The following is a 15,988-nucleotide window of genomic DNA, read 5'->3' as shown; positions in this document are numbered from 1 at the left end:
ACTTACACTCTTGATTTCTGGCTAAATAAAAGCTGTTGCAATGATATTTCCATGCTGAACTGAGTTGTTCTGGGTCAAATATGAAGGCAAACCCACTTTCCTTTGAGTATTTTGCTGCATTTGGCAGAAACAATCATATTTGCTCATTCGGCCTGAAAATGCTTTTAAGCGCATAAAAACTTACACTCTTGATTTCTGGCTAAATAAAAGCTGTAGCAATGATATTTCCATGCTGAACTGAGTTGTTCTGGGTCAAATATTAAGGCAAACCCACTTTCCTTTCAGTATTTTCCTGCAATTGGCAGAAATCAGCATATTTGCTCATTCGGCCAGAAAATTATTTTAAGCGCATAAAAACTTACACTCTTGATTTCTGGCTAAGTAAAAGCTGTTGTTATGATATTGCGATGCTGAACTGAGTTGTTCTGGGTCAAATATGAAGGCAAACCCACTTTCCTTTCAGTATTTTGCTGCAATTGGCAGAAATCAGCTCATTCGGCCTGAAAATGCTTTTAAGCGCATAAAAACTTACACTCTTGATTTCTGGCTAAATAAAAGCTGTTGCAATGATATTTCCATGCTGAACTGAGTTGTTCTGGCTCAAATATGAAGGCAAACCCACTTTCCTTTCAGTATTTTCCTGCAATTGGCAGAAATCAGCTCATTCGGCCTGAAAATGCTTTTAAGCGCATAAAAACTTACACTCTTGAGTTCTGGCTAAATAAAAGCTGTAGCAATGATATTTCCATGCTGAACTAAGTTGTTCTGGGTCAAAAATAAAGGCAAACCCACTTTCCTTTCAGTATTTTGCTGCATTTGGCAGAAACAAGCATATTTGCTCATTAGGCCTGAAAATGCTTTTAAGCGCATAAAAACGTACACTCTTGATTTCTGAATAAATAAAAGCTGTTGCATGATATTTCTATGCTGAACTGAGTTGTTCTGGGTCAAATATGAAGGCAAACCCACTTTCCTTTCAGTATTTTGCTGCAATTGGCAGAAATCAGCTCATTCGGCCTGAAAATGCTTTTAAGCGCATAAAAACTTACACTCTTGATTTCTGGCTAAATAAAAGCTGTTGCAATGATATTTCCATGATGAACTGAGTTGTTCTGTGTCAAATATAAAGCCAAACCCACTTTCCTTTCAGTATTTTGCTGCATTTGGCAGAAACAAGCTCATTCGGCCTGAAAATGCTTTTAAGCACATAAAAACTTACACTCTTGATTTCTGGCTAAATAAAAGCTGTTGCAATGATATTTCCATGCTGAACTGAGTTGTTCTGGCTCAAATATGAAGGCAAACCCACTTTCCTTTCAGTATTTTCCTGCAATTGGCAGAAATCAGCTCATTCGGCCTGAAAATGCTTTTAAGCGCATAAAAACTTACACTCTTGAGTTCTGGCTAAATAAAAGCTGTAGCAATGATATTTCCATGCTGAACTAAGTTGTTCTGGGTCAAAAATAAAGGGAAACCCACTTTCCTTTCAGTATTTTGCTGCATTTGGCAGAAACAAGCATATTTGCTCATTAGGCCTGAAAATGCTTTTAAGCGCATAAAAACGTACACTCTTGATTTCTGAATAAATAAAAGCTGTTGCATGATATTTCTATGCTGAACTGAGTTGTTCTGGGTCAAATATGAAGGCAAACCCACTTTCCTTTCAGTATTTTGCTGCAATTGGCAGAAATCATCTCATTCGGCCTGAAAATGCTTTTAAGCGCATAAAAACTTACACTCTTGATTTCTGGCTAAATAAAAGCTGTTGCAATGATATTTCCATGATGAACTGAGTTGTTCTGTGTCAAATATAAAGCCAAACCCACTTTCCTTTCAGTATTTTGCTGCATTTGGCAGAAACAAGCTCATTCGGCCTGAAAATGCTTTTAAGCACATAAAAACTTACACTCTTGATTTCTGGCTAAATAAAAGCTGTTGCGATGATATTTCCATGCTGAACTGAGTTGTTCTGGCTCAAATATGAAGGCAAACCCACTTTCCTTTGAGTTTTTTGCTGCAATTGGCAGAAATCAGCTCATTCGGCCTGAAGATGCTTTTAAGCACATAAAAACTTACACTTTTGATTTCTGGCTAAATAAAAGCTGTAGCAATGATATTTCCATGCTGAACTGAGTTGTTCTGGGTCAAAAATAAAGGCAAACCCACTTTCCTTTGAGTGTTTTGCTGCAATTGGCAGAAATCAGCTCATTCGGCCTGAAAATGCTTTTAAGCACATAAAAACTTACACTCTTGATTTCTGGCTACATAAAAGATGTTGCGATGATATTTCCATGCTGAACTGAGTTGTTCTGGGTCAAATATGAAGGCAAACCCACTTTCCTTTCAGTATTTTGCTGCATTTGGCAGAAACAAGCATATTTGCTCATTCGGCCTGAAAATGCTTTTAAGCGCATAAAAACTTTCACTCTTGATTTCTGGCTACATAAAAGATGTTGGTATGATATTTCCATGCTGAACTGAGATGTTCTGGCTCAAATATGAAGGCAAACCCACTTTCCTTTGAGTGTTTTGCTGCAATTGGCAGAAATCAGCTCATTCGGCCTGAAGATGCTTTTAAGCACATAAAAACTTACACTCTTGATTTCTGAATAAATAAAAGCTTTTGCAATGATATTTCCATGCTGAACTGAGTTGTTCTGGCTCAAATATGAAGGCAAACCCACTTTCCTTTCAGTATTTTGCTGCATTTGGCAGAAACAAGCATATTTGCTCATTCGGCCTGAAAATGCTTTTAAGCGCATAAAAACTTTCACTCTTGATTTCTGGCTACATAAAAGATGTTGCTATGATATTTCCATGCTGAACTGAGTTGTTCTGGCTCAAATATGAAGGCAAACCCACTTTCCTTTGAGTGTTTTGCTGCAATTGGCAGAAATCAGCTCATTCGGCCTGAAAATGCTTTTAAGCACATAAAAACGTACACTCTTGATTTCTGGCTACATAAAAGATGTTGCGATGATATTTCCATGCTGAACTGAGTTGTTCTGGGTCAAATATGAAGGCAAACCCACTTTCCTTTCAGTATTTTGCTGCATTTGGCAGAAACAAGCATATTTGCTCATTCGGCCTGAAAATGCTTTTAAGCGCATAAAAACTTACACTCTTGATTTCTGGCTAAATAAAAGCTGTTGCAATGATATTTCCATGCTGAACTGAGTTGTTCTGGCTCAAATATGAAGGCAAACCCACTTTCCTTTCAGTATTTTGCTGCATTTGGCAGAAACAAGCATATTTGCTCATTCGGCCTGAAAATGCTTTTAAGCGCATAAAAACTTTCACTCTTGATTTCTGGTTACATAAAAGATGTTGGTATGATATTTCCATGCTGAACTGAGTTGTTCTGGCTCAAATATGAAGGCAAACCCACTTTCCTTTGAGTGTTTTGCTGCAATTGGCAGAAATCAGCTCATTCGGCCTGAAGATGCTTTTAAGCACATAAAAACTTACACTTTTGATTTCTGGCTAAATAAAAGCTGTAGCAATGATATTTCCATGCTGAACTGAGTTGTTCTGGGTCAAATATGAAGGCAAACCCACTTTCCTTTCAGTATTTTGCTGCATTTGGCAGAAACAAGCATATTTGCTCATTCGGCCTGAAAATGCTTTTAAGCGCATAAAAACTTACACTCTTGATTTCTGGCTAAATAAAAGCTGTTGCAATGATATTTCCATGCTGAACTGAGTTGTTCTGGGTCAAATATTAAGGCAAACCCACTTTCATTTCAGTATTTTGCTGCAATTGGCAGAAATCAGCTCATTCGGCCTGACAATGCTTTTAAGCGCATAAAAACGTACACTCTTGATTTCTGGCTAAATAAAAGCTGTTGCTATGATATTGCGATGCTGAACTGAGTTGTTCTGGGTCAAATATGAAGGCAAACCCACTTTCCTTTCAGTATTTTGCTGCATTTGGCAGAAACAAGCATATTTGCTCATTCGGCCTGAAAATGCTTTTAAGCGCATAAAAACGTACACTCTTGATTTCTGAATAAATAAAAGCTTTTGCAATGATATTTCCATGCTGAACTGAGTTGTTCTGGCTCAAATATGAAGGCAAACCCACTTTCCTTTCAGTATTTTGCTGCATTTGGCAGAAACAAGCATATTTGCTCATTCGGCCTGAAAATGCTTTTAAGCGCATAAAAATTTACACTCTTGATTTCTGGCTAAATAAAAGCTGTTGCAATGATATTTCCATGCTGAACTGAGTTGTTCTGGGTCAAATATTAAGGCAAACCCACTTTCCTTTCAGTATTTTGCTGCAATTGGCAGAAATCAGCTCACTTGGCCTGAAAATGCTTTTAAGCGCATAAAAACGTACACTCTTGATTTCTGGCTAAATAAAAGCTGTTGCTATGATATTGCGATGCTGAACTGAGTTGTTCTGGGTCAAATATGAAGGCAAACCCACTTTCCTTTCAGTATTTTGCTGCAATTGGCAGAAATCAGCTCATTCGGCCTGAAAATGCTTTTAAGCGCATAAAAACTTACACTCTTGATTTCTGGCTAAATAAAAGCTGTTGCAATGATATTTCCATGATGAACTGAGTTGTTCTGTGTCAAATATGAAGGCAAACCCACTTTCCTTTCAGTATTTTGTTGCATTTGGCAGAAACAAGCATATTTGCCATTCGGCCTGAAAATGCTTTTAAGCGCATAAAAACTTACACTCTTGATTTCTGGCTAAATAAAAGCTGTAGCAATGATATTTCCATGCTGAACTAAGTTGTTCTGGGTCAAAAATAAAGGCAAACCCACTTTCCTTTCAGTATTTTGCTGCATTTGGCAGAAACAAGCATATTTGCTAATTAGGCCTGAATTTGCTTTTAAGCGCATAAAAACTTACACTCTTGATTTCTGGCTAAATAAAAGCTGTAGCAATGATATTTCCATGCTGAACTGAGTTGTTCTGGGTCAAATATGAAGACAAACCCACTTTCCTTTCAGTATTTTGCTGCATTTGGCAGAAACAAGCATATTTGCTCATTCGGCCTGAAAATGCTTTTAAGCGCATAAAAACGTACACTCTTGATTTCTGAATAAATAAAAGCTGTTGCATGATATTTCTATGCTGAACTGAGTTGTTCTGGGTCAAATATGAAGGCAAACCCACTTTCCTTTCAGTATTTTGCTGCAATTGGCAGAAATCAGCTCATTCGGCCTGAAAATGCTTTTAAGCGCATAAAAACGTACACTCTTGATTTCTGGCTAAATAAAAGCTGTTGCAATGATATTTCCATGCTGAACTGAGTTGTTCTGGGTCAAATATGAAGGCAAACCCACTTTCCTTTCAGTATTTTGCTGCAATTGGCAGAAATCAGCTCATTCGGCCTGAAAATGCTTTTAAGCGCATAAAAACGTACACTCTTGATTTCTGTCTAAATAAAAGCTGTTGCAATGATATTTCCATGCTGAACTGAGTTGTTCTGGGTCAAAAATGAAGGCAAACCCACTTTCCTTTTAGTATTTTTCTGCATTTGGCAGAAACAATCATATTTGCTCATTTGGCCTGAAAATGCTTTTAAGCGCATAAAAACTTACACTCTTGATTTCTGGCTAAATAAAAGCTGTTGCAATGATATTTCCATGCTGAACTGAGTTGTTCTGGGTCAAATATGAAGGCAAACCCACTTTCCTTTCAGTATTTTGCTGCAATTGGCAGAAATCAGCTCATTCGGCCTGAAAATGCTTTTAAGCGCATAAAAACGTACACTCTTGATTTCTGGCAAAATAAAAGCTGTAGCAATGATATTTCCATGCTGAACTGAGTTGTTCTGGGTCAAAAATAAAGGCAAACCCACTTTCCTTTCAGTATTTTGCTGCATTTGGTAGAAACAAGCATATTTGCTAATTAGGCCTGAATTTGCTTTTAAGCGCATAAAAACTTACACTCTTGATTTCTGGCTAAATAAAAGCTGTAGCAATGATATTTCCATGCTGAACTGAGTTGTTCGCGGTCAAATATGAAGGCGAACCCACTTTCCTTTTAGTATTTTGCTGCATTTGGCAGAAACAAGCATATTTGCACATTCGGCCTGAAAATGCTTTTAAGCGCATAAACACTTCCACTCTTGATTTCTGGCTACATAAAATATGTTGCAATGATATTTCCATGCTGAACTGAGTTGTTCTGGCTCAAATATGAAGGCAAACCCACTTTCCTTTCAGTATTTTGCTGCAATTGGCAGAAATCAGCTCATTCGGCCTGAAGATGCTTTTAAGCACATAAAAACTTACACTTTTGATTTCTGGCTAAATAAAAGCTGTAGCAATGATATTTCCATGCTGAACTGAGTTGTTCTGGGTCAAATATGAAGGCAAACCCACTTTCCTTTCAGTATTTTGCTGCATTTGGCAGAAACAAGCATATTTGCTCATTCGGCCTGAAAATGCTTTTAAGCGCATACAAACTTACACTCTTGATTTCTGGCTAAATAAAAGCTGTTGCAATGATATTTCCATGCTGAACTGAGTTGTTCTGGGTCAAATATGAAGGCAAACCCACTTTCCTTTCAGTATTTTGCTGCATTTGGCAGAAACAAGCATATTTGCTCATTCGGCCTGAAAATGCTTTTAAGCGCATAAAAACTTACACTCTTGATTTCTGAATAAATAAAAGCTTTTGCAATGATATTTCCATGCTGAACTGAGTTGTTCTGGGTCAAATATGAAGGCAAACCCACTTTCCTTTCAGTATTTTGCCGCATTTGGCAGAAACAAGCATATTTGCTCATTCGGCCTGAAAATGCTTCTAAGCGCATAAAAACTTACACTCTTGATTTCTGAATAAATAAAAGCTGTTGCATGATATTTCCATGCTGAACTGAGTTGTTCTGGGTCAAATATGAAGGCAAACCCACTTTCCTTTCAGTATTTTGCTGCATTTGGCAGAAACAAGCATATTTGCTCATTCGGCCTGAAAATGCTTTTAAGCGCATAAAAACTTACACTCTTGATTTCTGGCTAAATAAAAGCTGTTGCAATGATATTTCCATGCTGAACTGAGTTGTTCTGGCTCAAATATGAAGGCAAACCCACTTTCCTTTCAGTATTTTGCTGCATTTGGCAGAAACAAGCATATTTGCTCATTCGGCCTGAAAATGCTTTTAAGCGCATAAAAACTTTCACTCTTGATTTCTGGCTACATAAAAGATGTTGCTATGATATTTCCATGCTGAACTGAGTTGTTCTGGCTCAAATATGAAGGCAAACCCACTTTCCTTTGAGTGTTTTGCTGCAATTGGCAGAAATCAGCTCATTCGGCCTGAAGATGCTTTTAAGCACATAAAAACTTACACTTTTGATTTCTGGCTAAATAAAAGCTGTAGCAATGATATTTCCATGCTGAACTGAGTTGTTCTAGGTCAAATATGAAGGCAAACCCACTTTCCTTTCAGTATTTTGCTGCATTTGGCAGAAACAAGCATATTTGCTCATTCGGCCTGAAAATGCTTTTAAGCGCATAAAAACTTACACTCTTGATTTCTTGCTAAATAAAAGCTGTTGCAATGATATTTCCATGCTGAACTGAGTTGTTCTGGGTCAAATATTAAGGCAAACCCACTTTCCTTTCAGTATTTTGCTGCAATTGGCAGAAATCAGCTCATTCGGCCTGACAATGCTTTTAAGCGCATAAAAACGTACACTCTTGATTTCTGGCTAAATAAAAGCTGTTGCTATGATATTGCGATGCTGAACTGAGTTGTTCTGGGTCAAATATGAAGGCAAACCCACTTTCCTTTCAGTATTTTGCTGCATTTGGCAGAAACAAGCATATTTGCTCATTCGGCCTGAAAATGCTTTTAAGCGCATAAAAACGTACACTCTTGATTTCTGAATAAATAAAAGCTTTTGCAATGATATTTCCATGCTGAACTGAGTTGTTCTGGCTCAAATATGAAGGCAAACCCACTTTCCTTTCAGTATTTTGCTGCATTTGGCAGAAACAAGCATATTTGCTCATTCGGCCTGAAAATGCTTTTAAGCGCATAAAAACTTACACTCTTGATTTCTGGCTAAATAAAAGCTGTTGCAATGATATTTCCATGCTGAACTGAGTTGTTCTGGGTCAAATATTAAGGCAAACCCACTTTCCTTTCAGTATTTTGCTGCAATTGGCAGAAATCAGCTCATTTGGCCTGAAAATGCTTTTAAGCGCATAAAAACGTACACTCTTGATTTCTGGCTAAATAAAAGCTGTTGCTATGATATTGCGATGCTGAACTGAGTTGTTCTGGGTCAAATATGAAGGCAAACCCACTTTCCTTTCAGTATTTTGCTGCATTTGGCAGAAACAAGTATATTTGCTCATTCGGCCTGAAAATGCTTTTAAGCGCATAAAAACTTACACTCTTGATTTCTGGCTACATAAAAGATGTTGCGATGATATTTCCATGATGAACTGAGTTGTTCTAGGTCAAATATGAAAGCAAACCCACTTTCCTTTCAGTATTTTGCTGCATTTGGCAGAAACAAGCATATTTGCTAATTCGGCCTGAAAATGCTTTTAAGCGCATAAAAACTTCCACTCTTGATTTCTGGCTAAATAAAAGCTGTAGCAATGATATTTCCATGCTGAACTGAGTTGTTCTGGGTCAAAAATGAAGGCAAACCCACTTTCCTTTCAGTATTTTCCTGCAATTGGCAGAAATCAGCTCATTCGGCCTGAAAATGCTTTTAAGCGCATAAAAACTTACACTCTTGATTTCTGGCTAAATAAAAGCTGTTGCAATGATATTTCCATGCTGAACTGAGTTGTTCTGTGTCAAATATGAAGGCAAACCCACTTTCCTTTCAGTATTTTGCTGCATTTGGCAGAAACAAGCATATTTGCTAATTCGGCCTGAAAACGCTTTTAAGCGCATAAAAACTTCCACTCTTGATTTCTGGCTAAATAAAAGCTGTTGCAATGATATTTCTATGCTGAACTGAGTTGTTCTGGGTCAAATATGAAGGTAAACCCACTTTCCTTTCAGTATTTTGCTGCATTTGGCAGAAACAAGCATATTTGTTGATTCGGCCTTCTTCTTCTTTTCCTTTCGGCTGCTCCCTTTCAGGGGTCGCCACAGCGAATCATGTGCCTCCATCTAACTCTGTCCTCTACATCCTCTTCTCTCACACCAACTAACTTCATGTCCTCCCTCACTACATCCATAAATCTCCTCTTTGGTCTTCCTCTAGACCTCCTGCCTGGCAGCTCCAACCTCAGCATCCTTCTACCGATATATTCACAGTTTCTCCTCTGAACATGTCCAAACCACCTCAATCTGGCCTCTCTGACTTTATCTCCAAAACATCTAACATGAGCTGTCCCTCTGATGTACTCATTCCTGATCCTGTCCATCCTCGTCACTCCCAAAGAGAACCTCAACATCTTAAGCTCTGCTACCTCCAGCTCTGCCTCCTGTCTTTTCTTCAGTGCAACAACATTGCTGGTCTCACCACCGTCTTGAACACCTTTCCTTTCATTCTCGCTGAGACTCGCTGAGACTCTTTATCACACAACACACCTGACACTTTTCTCCACCCGTTCCAACCTGCCTGCACTCGCCTCTTCACCTCTTTTCCACACTCACCGTTGCTCTGAACCGTTGACCCTAAATACTTAAAGTCCTGCACCTTCTTCACCTCTGCTCCCTGTAACCTCACCGTTCCACCTGGGTCCCTCTCATTCACACACATGTATTCTGTCTTGCTGCGGCTAAGCTTCATTCCTCTGTTTTCCAGAGCAGACCTCCACCACTCTAGATTTTCCTCCACCTGCTCCCTGCTCTCACTGCAAATAACAATGTCATCTGCAAACATCATAGTCCAGGGAGATTCTTGTCTAACCTCATCTGTCAGTCTGTCCATCACCAGAGCAAACAAGAAGGGGCTCAAAGCCGATCCTTGATGCAGACCCACCTCCACCTTGAACTCCTCTGTCACACCTACAGCACCTCACCACTGTCTTACAGCTCTCATACATGTCCTGCACCACTCTAACATACTTCTCTGACACTCCAGACGTCCTCATACAATACCACAGCTCCTCTCTCGGCACCCTGTCATACGCTTTCTCTAAATCTACGCAGACACAATGCAACTCCCTATGACCCTCTCTGTACTTCTCCATCAGCGTCCTCAAAGCAAATACTGCATCTGTTGTACTCTTTCTAGGCATGAAACCATATTGCTGCTCACAAATACTCACCTCTGCCCTTAGCCGAGCTTCCACTACTCTTTCTCACAACTTCATTGTGTGACTCATCAGCTTTATTCCTCTGTAGTTGCCACAGCTCTGCACATCTCCCTTGTTCTTAAAAATTGGTACCAGTACACTTTTCCTCCAGTCCTCTGGCATCCTCTCACTCTCCAAGATCTTGTTAAACAAACTAGTCAAAAACTCTACTGCCGCCTCTCCTAGACACTTCCATACCTCCACAGGTATGTCATCAGGACCAACTGCCTTTCCACTCTTCATCCTCTTCAATGTCCTCCTCACTTCACTCTTACTAATCTTTGCTACTTCCTGCTCCACAACAGTCACCTCTTCTACTCTTCGTTCCCTTTCATTTTCCTCATTCATCAACTCTTCAAAGTTCTCCTTCCATCTTCCCATCACACTCCTGGCACCTGTCAATACATTTCCATCCTTATCTTTAATCACCCTAACCTGCTGCACATCCTTTCCATCTCTATCTCTTTGTCTGGCCAACCTGTACAAATCCACCTCTCCCTCTTTAGTGTCCAACCTAGCATACAAGTCCTCATATGCTCTTTGTTTGGCCTGTGCCACCTCTATCTTCACCTTACGCTGTATCTCCCTGTACTCCTGTCTACTCTCTTCAGTCCTCTCAGTGTCCCACTTCTTCTTAGCTAACCTCTTTCTCTGTATACACTCCTGAACTTCCTCGTTCCACCACCAAGTCTCCTTGTCCACTTTCCTCTTTCCAGATGACACACCGAGTACCCTCCTACCTGTCTCCCTGATCAAATTAGCTGTAGTAGTCCAGTCATCTGGAAGCACCTCCAAACCACCCAGAGTCTGTCTCAGCTCCTCCCTGAAAACTAAACGACATTCTTCCTTTTTCAACTTCCACCACTTTGTCCGCTGCTCTGCCTTAGTCCTCCTTATCTTCCTCACCACCAGCATCATTTTACACACCACCATCCTGTGTTGTCTGGCTACACTCTCCCCTACCAATGCTTTACAGTCACTGATCTCTTTCAGATTACAACGTCTACACAAGATGTAGTCTACCTGAGTGCTTCTCCCTCCGCTCTTGTACGTCACCCTATGTTCCTGCCTCTTCTGAAAGAAAGTGTTTACTACAGCCATTTCCATCCTCTTTGCAAAGTCAACCACCATCTGACCTTCTGCGTTCCTGTCCTGAACACCAAACCTGCCCATAACAGTCTCATCACCTCTGTTCCCTTCACCTACATGCCCATTGAAATCTGCACCAATGACAACTCTCTCACCTCTGGGGATGCTCTGCATCACTTCATCTAACTCACTCCAGAATTTCTCCTTCTCTTCTAACTCACATCCTACCTGTGGGGCATAACCACTCACAACATTGAACATCACCCCTTCAACTTCCAGCTTCAGACTCATCAACCTGTCTGATACTCTTTTCACCTCTAGAACATTCCTCACAAAATCCTCTTTCAATATAACTCCTACTCCATTTCTCTTCCTATCTGACCCATGGTAAAACAACTTAAACCCTGCTCCTAAGCTTCTAGCCTTGCTACATTTCCACCTGGTCTCCTGGACACACAGTATGTCCACCTTCCTTCTCTGCATCATGTCGATCAACTCCCTAGCCTTCCCTGTCATAGTACCAACATTCAAAGTCCCTACTGTCAGTCCTACATTCTTAGCTTTCCTCTTCTCTCTTTGCCTACGAACACACCTTCCTCCTCTTCTTCTTCGTCTTCGACCAACAGTAGTCCAATTTCCACCGGTACCCTGTAGGTCAACAGCACAGTTGGTTAGCGACTGTCTTTTGGTTTGTTTATTTCTATCAGGCTAGCTAGCACTTTCTGTGGGAAATGGCTTATTTTGTTTATTATGTTGGCCTTGGTTCGCCCTGAGTTGTAGTGTCATGTTTTGTTTGACACTTTCTTTCGTTTAAAATAAATATCATTCTGTTGGAACATCTCGATCCTGGATTTTGGTTTGGGGATCGGAGAGGGAACATGCTAATTTATCTTTGTATGTTGCACCCTGACCCCCTAGACAGGGGCGTAACAGACCAGTACAGTTATACTACTTTGTACTTTGCCACATTTATCTTCTTCTTAGCAAGTGTCATGCATTCTGCTTCTCCAGCGTTTTTAAGAGCTGTTGATGATGTCAAATGCAGCTTACGGCCACACCGCTCTCTAAGCGCCCGATCTCGTCGGATCTCGGCAGCCAAATAGAGCCGGGCCTGGTTAGTACTTGGTAGGAAGACCGCCTGGGAATACCAGGTGCTGTAAGCTTTTTTGCTTGGGATTACGGGCAGCACAAGCTGGTGTTACTGCCTATTTATTCATAGAAATTGTTCTATATTTTCATCAAATTTTGTTCTTTCATTGCTGTTTTGCTACTTTATTGGTTTGTCAACCATCGTGCTTCATTACTAGTAGACCATGTTACGGTCCTGGCCATATGTGTTGTTTTTATTTTGTTGTTCTTATAGGTGCCCTGCCTGATTGGCCAGATTGGGGGGCAGTACAGGAAGCTGATTGGTCCATCCTACACTTCCTGGAGTTTTAAAAGTACGGTTCCCAACAGCTAGCGAGGCTCTTTCTGGCAGCAGCACCTGTTTGCTGTTCTTGGTTTCCAAACCTTATTTAGCATTTTTGAATTGTTAGGTTTTGTGCCGTGGTTTTGTTTATAAATTGTATATTTTGTAAATAGTATTAAATCTGTAGGGGTGAACTGCCATTTTCTTTGGACTGTTTTCACATTAGGGAGTTAGGGTTAGCGACTGTCTTTTGGTTTGTTTATTTCTATCAGGCTAGCTAGCACTTTTTGTGGGAAATGCCTTATTTTGTTTATTATGTTGGCCTTGGTTCGCCCTGAGTTGTAGTGTCATGTTTTGTTTGACACTTTCTTTCGTTTAAAATAAATATCATTCTGTTGGAACATCTCGATCCTGGATTTTGATTTGGGGATCGGAGAGGGAACATGCTAATTTATCTTTGTATGTTGCACACTGACCCCCTAGACAGGGGCGTAACAGACCAGTACAGTTATACTACTTTGTACTTTGCCACATTTATCTTCTTCTTAGCAAGTGTCATGCATTCTGCTTCTCCAGCGTTTTTAAGAGCTGTTGATGATGTCAAATGCAGCTTACGGCCACACCGCTCTCTAAGCGCCCGATCTCGTCCGATCTCGGCAGCCAAATAGGGCCAGGCCTGGTTAGTACTTGGTAGGAAGACCGCCTGGGAATACCAGGTGCTGTAAGCTTTTTTGCTTGGGTTTACGGGCAGCACAAGCTGGTGTTACTGCCTATTTATTCATAGAAATTGTTCTATATTTTCATCCAATTTTGTTCTTTCATTGCTGTTTTGCTACTTTATTGGTTTGTCAACCATCGTGCTTCATTACTAGTAGACCATGTTACGGTCCTGGCCATATGTGTTGTTTTTATTTTGTTGTTCTTATAGGTGCCCTGCCTGATTGGCCGGATTGGGGGGCAGTACAGGAAGCTGATTGGTCCATCCTACACTTCCTGGAGTTTTAAAAGTACGGTTCCCAACAGCTAGCGAGGCTCTTTCTGGCAGCAGCACCTGTTTGCTGTTCTTGGTTTCCAAACCTTATTTAGCATTTTTGAATTGTTAGGTTTTGTGCCGTGGTTGTGTTTATAAATTGTATATTTTGTAAATAGTATTAAATCTGTAGGGGTGAACAGCCATTTTCTTTTGATTGTTTTCTCTTGTATTCACATTAGGGAGTTAGGGTTAGCGACTGTCTTTTGGTTTGTTTATTTCTATCAGGCTAGCTAGCACTTTCTGTGGGAAATGGCTTATTTTGTTTATTATGTTGGCCTTGGTTCGCCCTGAGTTGTAGTGTCATGTTTTGTTTGACACTTTCTTTCGTTTAAAATAAATATCATTCTGTTGGAACATCTCGATCCTGGATTTTGGTTTGGGGATCGGAGAGGGAACATGCTAATTTATCTTTGTATGTTGCACCCTGACCCCCTAGACAGGGGCGTAACAGACCAGTACAGTTATACTACTTTGTACTTTGCCACATTTATCTTCTTCTTAGCAAGTGTCATGCATTCTGCTTCTCCAGCGTTTTTAAGAGCTGTTGATGATGTCAAATGCAGCTTACGGCCACACCGCTCTCTAAGCGCCCGATCTCGTCGGATCTCGGCAGCCAAATAGAGCCGGGCCTGGTTAGTACTTGGTAGGAAGACCGCCTGGGAATACCAGGTGCTGTAAGCTTTTTTGCTTGGGATTACGGGCAGCACAAGCTGGTGTTACTGCCTATTTATTCATAGAAATTGTTCTATATTTTCATCAAATTTTGTTCTTTCATTGCTGTTTTGCTACTTTATTGGTTTGTCAACCATCGTGCTTCATTACTAGTAGACCATGTTACGGTCCTGGCCATATGTGTTGTTTTTATTTTGTTGTTCTTATAGGTGCCCTGCCTGATTGGCCAGATTGGGGGGCAGTACAGGAAGCTGATTGGTCCATCCTACACTTCCTGGAGTTTTAAAAGTACGGTTCCCAACAGCTAGCGAGGCTCTTTCTGGCAGCAGCACCTGTTTGCTGTTCTTGGTTTCCAAACCTTATTTAGCATTTTTGAATTGTTAGGTTTTGTGCCGTGGTTTTGTTTATAAATTGTATATTTTGTAAATAGTATTAAATCTGTAGGGGTGAACTGCCATTTTCTTTGGACTGTTTTCACATTAGGGAGTTAGGGTTAGCGACTGTCTTTTGGTTTGTTTATTTCTATCAGGCTAGCTAGCACTTTTTGTGGGAAATGCCTTATTTTGTTTATTATGTTGGCCTTGGTTCGCCCTGAGTTGTAGTGTCATGTTTTGTTTGACACTTTCTTTCGTTTAAAATAAATATCATTCTGTTGGAACATCTCGATCCTGGATTTTGATTTGGGGATCGGAGAGGGAACATGCTAATTTATCTTTGTATGTTGCACACTGACCCCCTAGACAGGGGCGTAACAGACCAGTACAGTTATACTACTTTGTACTTTGCCACATTTATCTTCTTCTTAGCAAGTGTCATGCATTCTGCTTCTCCAGCGTTTTTAAGAGCTGTTGATGATGTCAAATGCAGCTTACGGCCACACCGCTCTCTAAGCGCCCGATCTCGTCCGATCTCGGCAGCCAAATAGGGCCAGGCCTGGTTAGTACTTGGTAGGAAGACCGCCTGGGAATACCAGGTGCTGTAAGCTTTTTTGCTTGGGTTTACGGGCAGCACAAGCTGGTGTTACTGCCTATTTATTCATAGAAATTGTTCTATATTTTCATCCAATTTTGTTCTTTCATTGCTGTTTTGCTACTTTATTGGTTTGTCAACCATCGTGCTTCATTACTAGTAGACCATGTTACGGTCCTGGCCATATGTGTTGTTTTTATTTTGTTGTTCTTATAGGTGCCCTGCCTGATTGGCCGGATTGGGGGGCAGTACAGGAAGCTGATTGGTCCATCCTACACTTCCTGGAGTTTTAAAAGTACGGTTCCCAACAGCTAGCGAGGCTCTTTCTGGCAGCAGCACCTGTTTGCTGTTCTTGGTTTCCAAACCTTATTTAGCATTTTTGAATTGTTAGGTTTTGTGCCGTGGTTGTGTTTATAAATTGTATATTTTGTAAATAGTATTAAATCTGTAGGGGTGAACAGCCATTTTCTTTTGATTGTTTTCTCTTGTATTCACATTAGGGAGTTAGGGTTAGCGACTGTCTTTTGGTTTGTTTATTTCTATCAGGCTAGCTAGCACTTTCTGTGGGAAATGG

At 40.3% G+C, this 15,988-nt stretch overlaps 4 pseudogenes; all 4 read left to right on the top strand.

Annotated features, from left to right (window-relative positions):
* Positions 1-12,373: 12,373 nt before the first annotated feature.
* LOC137121262 (5S ribosomal RNA) lies at positions 12,374-12,492 on the top strand (annotated as a pseudogene).
* Positions 12,493-13,349: 857 nt separating this feature from the next.
* Positions 13,350-13,468, top strand: LOC137121271 (5S ribosomal RNA; annotated as a pseudogene).
* Positions 13,469-14,335: 867 nt separating this feature from the next.
* LOC137121261 (5S ribosomal RNA) lies at positions 14,336-14,454 on the top strand (annotated as a pseudogene).
* An 857-nt stretch (positions 14,455-15,311) lies between these two features.
* On the top strand, positions 15,312-15,430 carry LOC137121270 (5S ribosomal RNA; annotated as a pseudogene).
* Positions 15,431-15,988: the final 558 nt, after the last annotated feature.

Source organism: Channa argus, unplaced genomic scaffold (assembly GCF_033026475.1).
Source record: "Channa argus isolate prfri unplaced genomic scaffold, Channa argus male v1.0 Contig104, whole genome shotgun sequence".
Lineage (NCBI taxonomy): Eukaryota > Metazoa > Chordata > Actinopteri > Anabantiformes > Channidae > Channa > Channa argus.
Note: the sequence above shows the minus strand (reverse complement) of the source record. Positions and strands in the feature narration are given on the sequence as shown.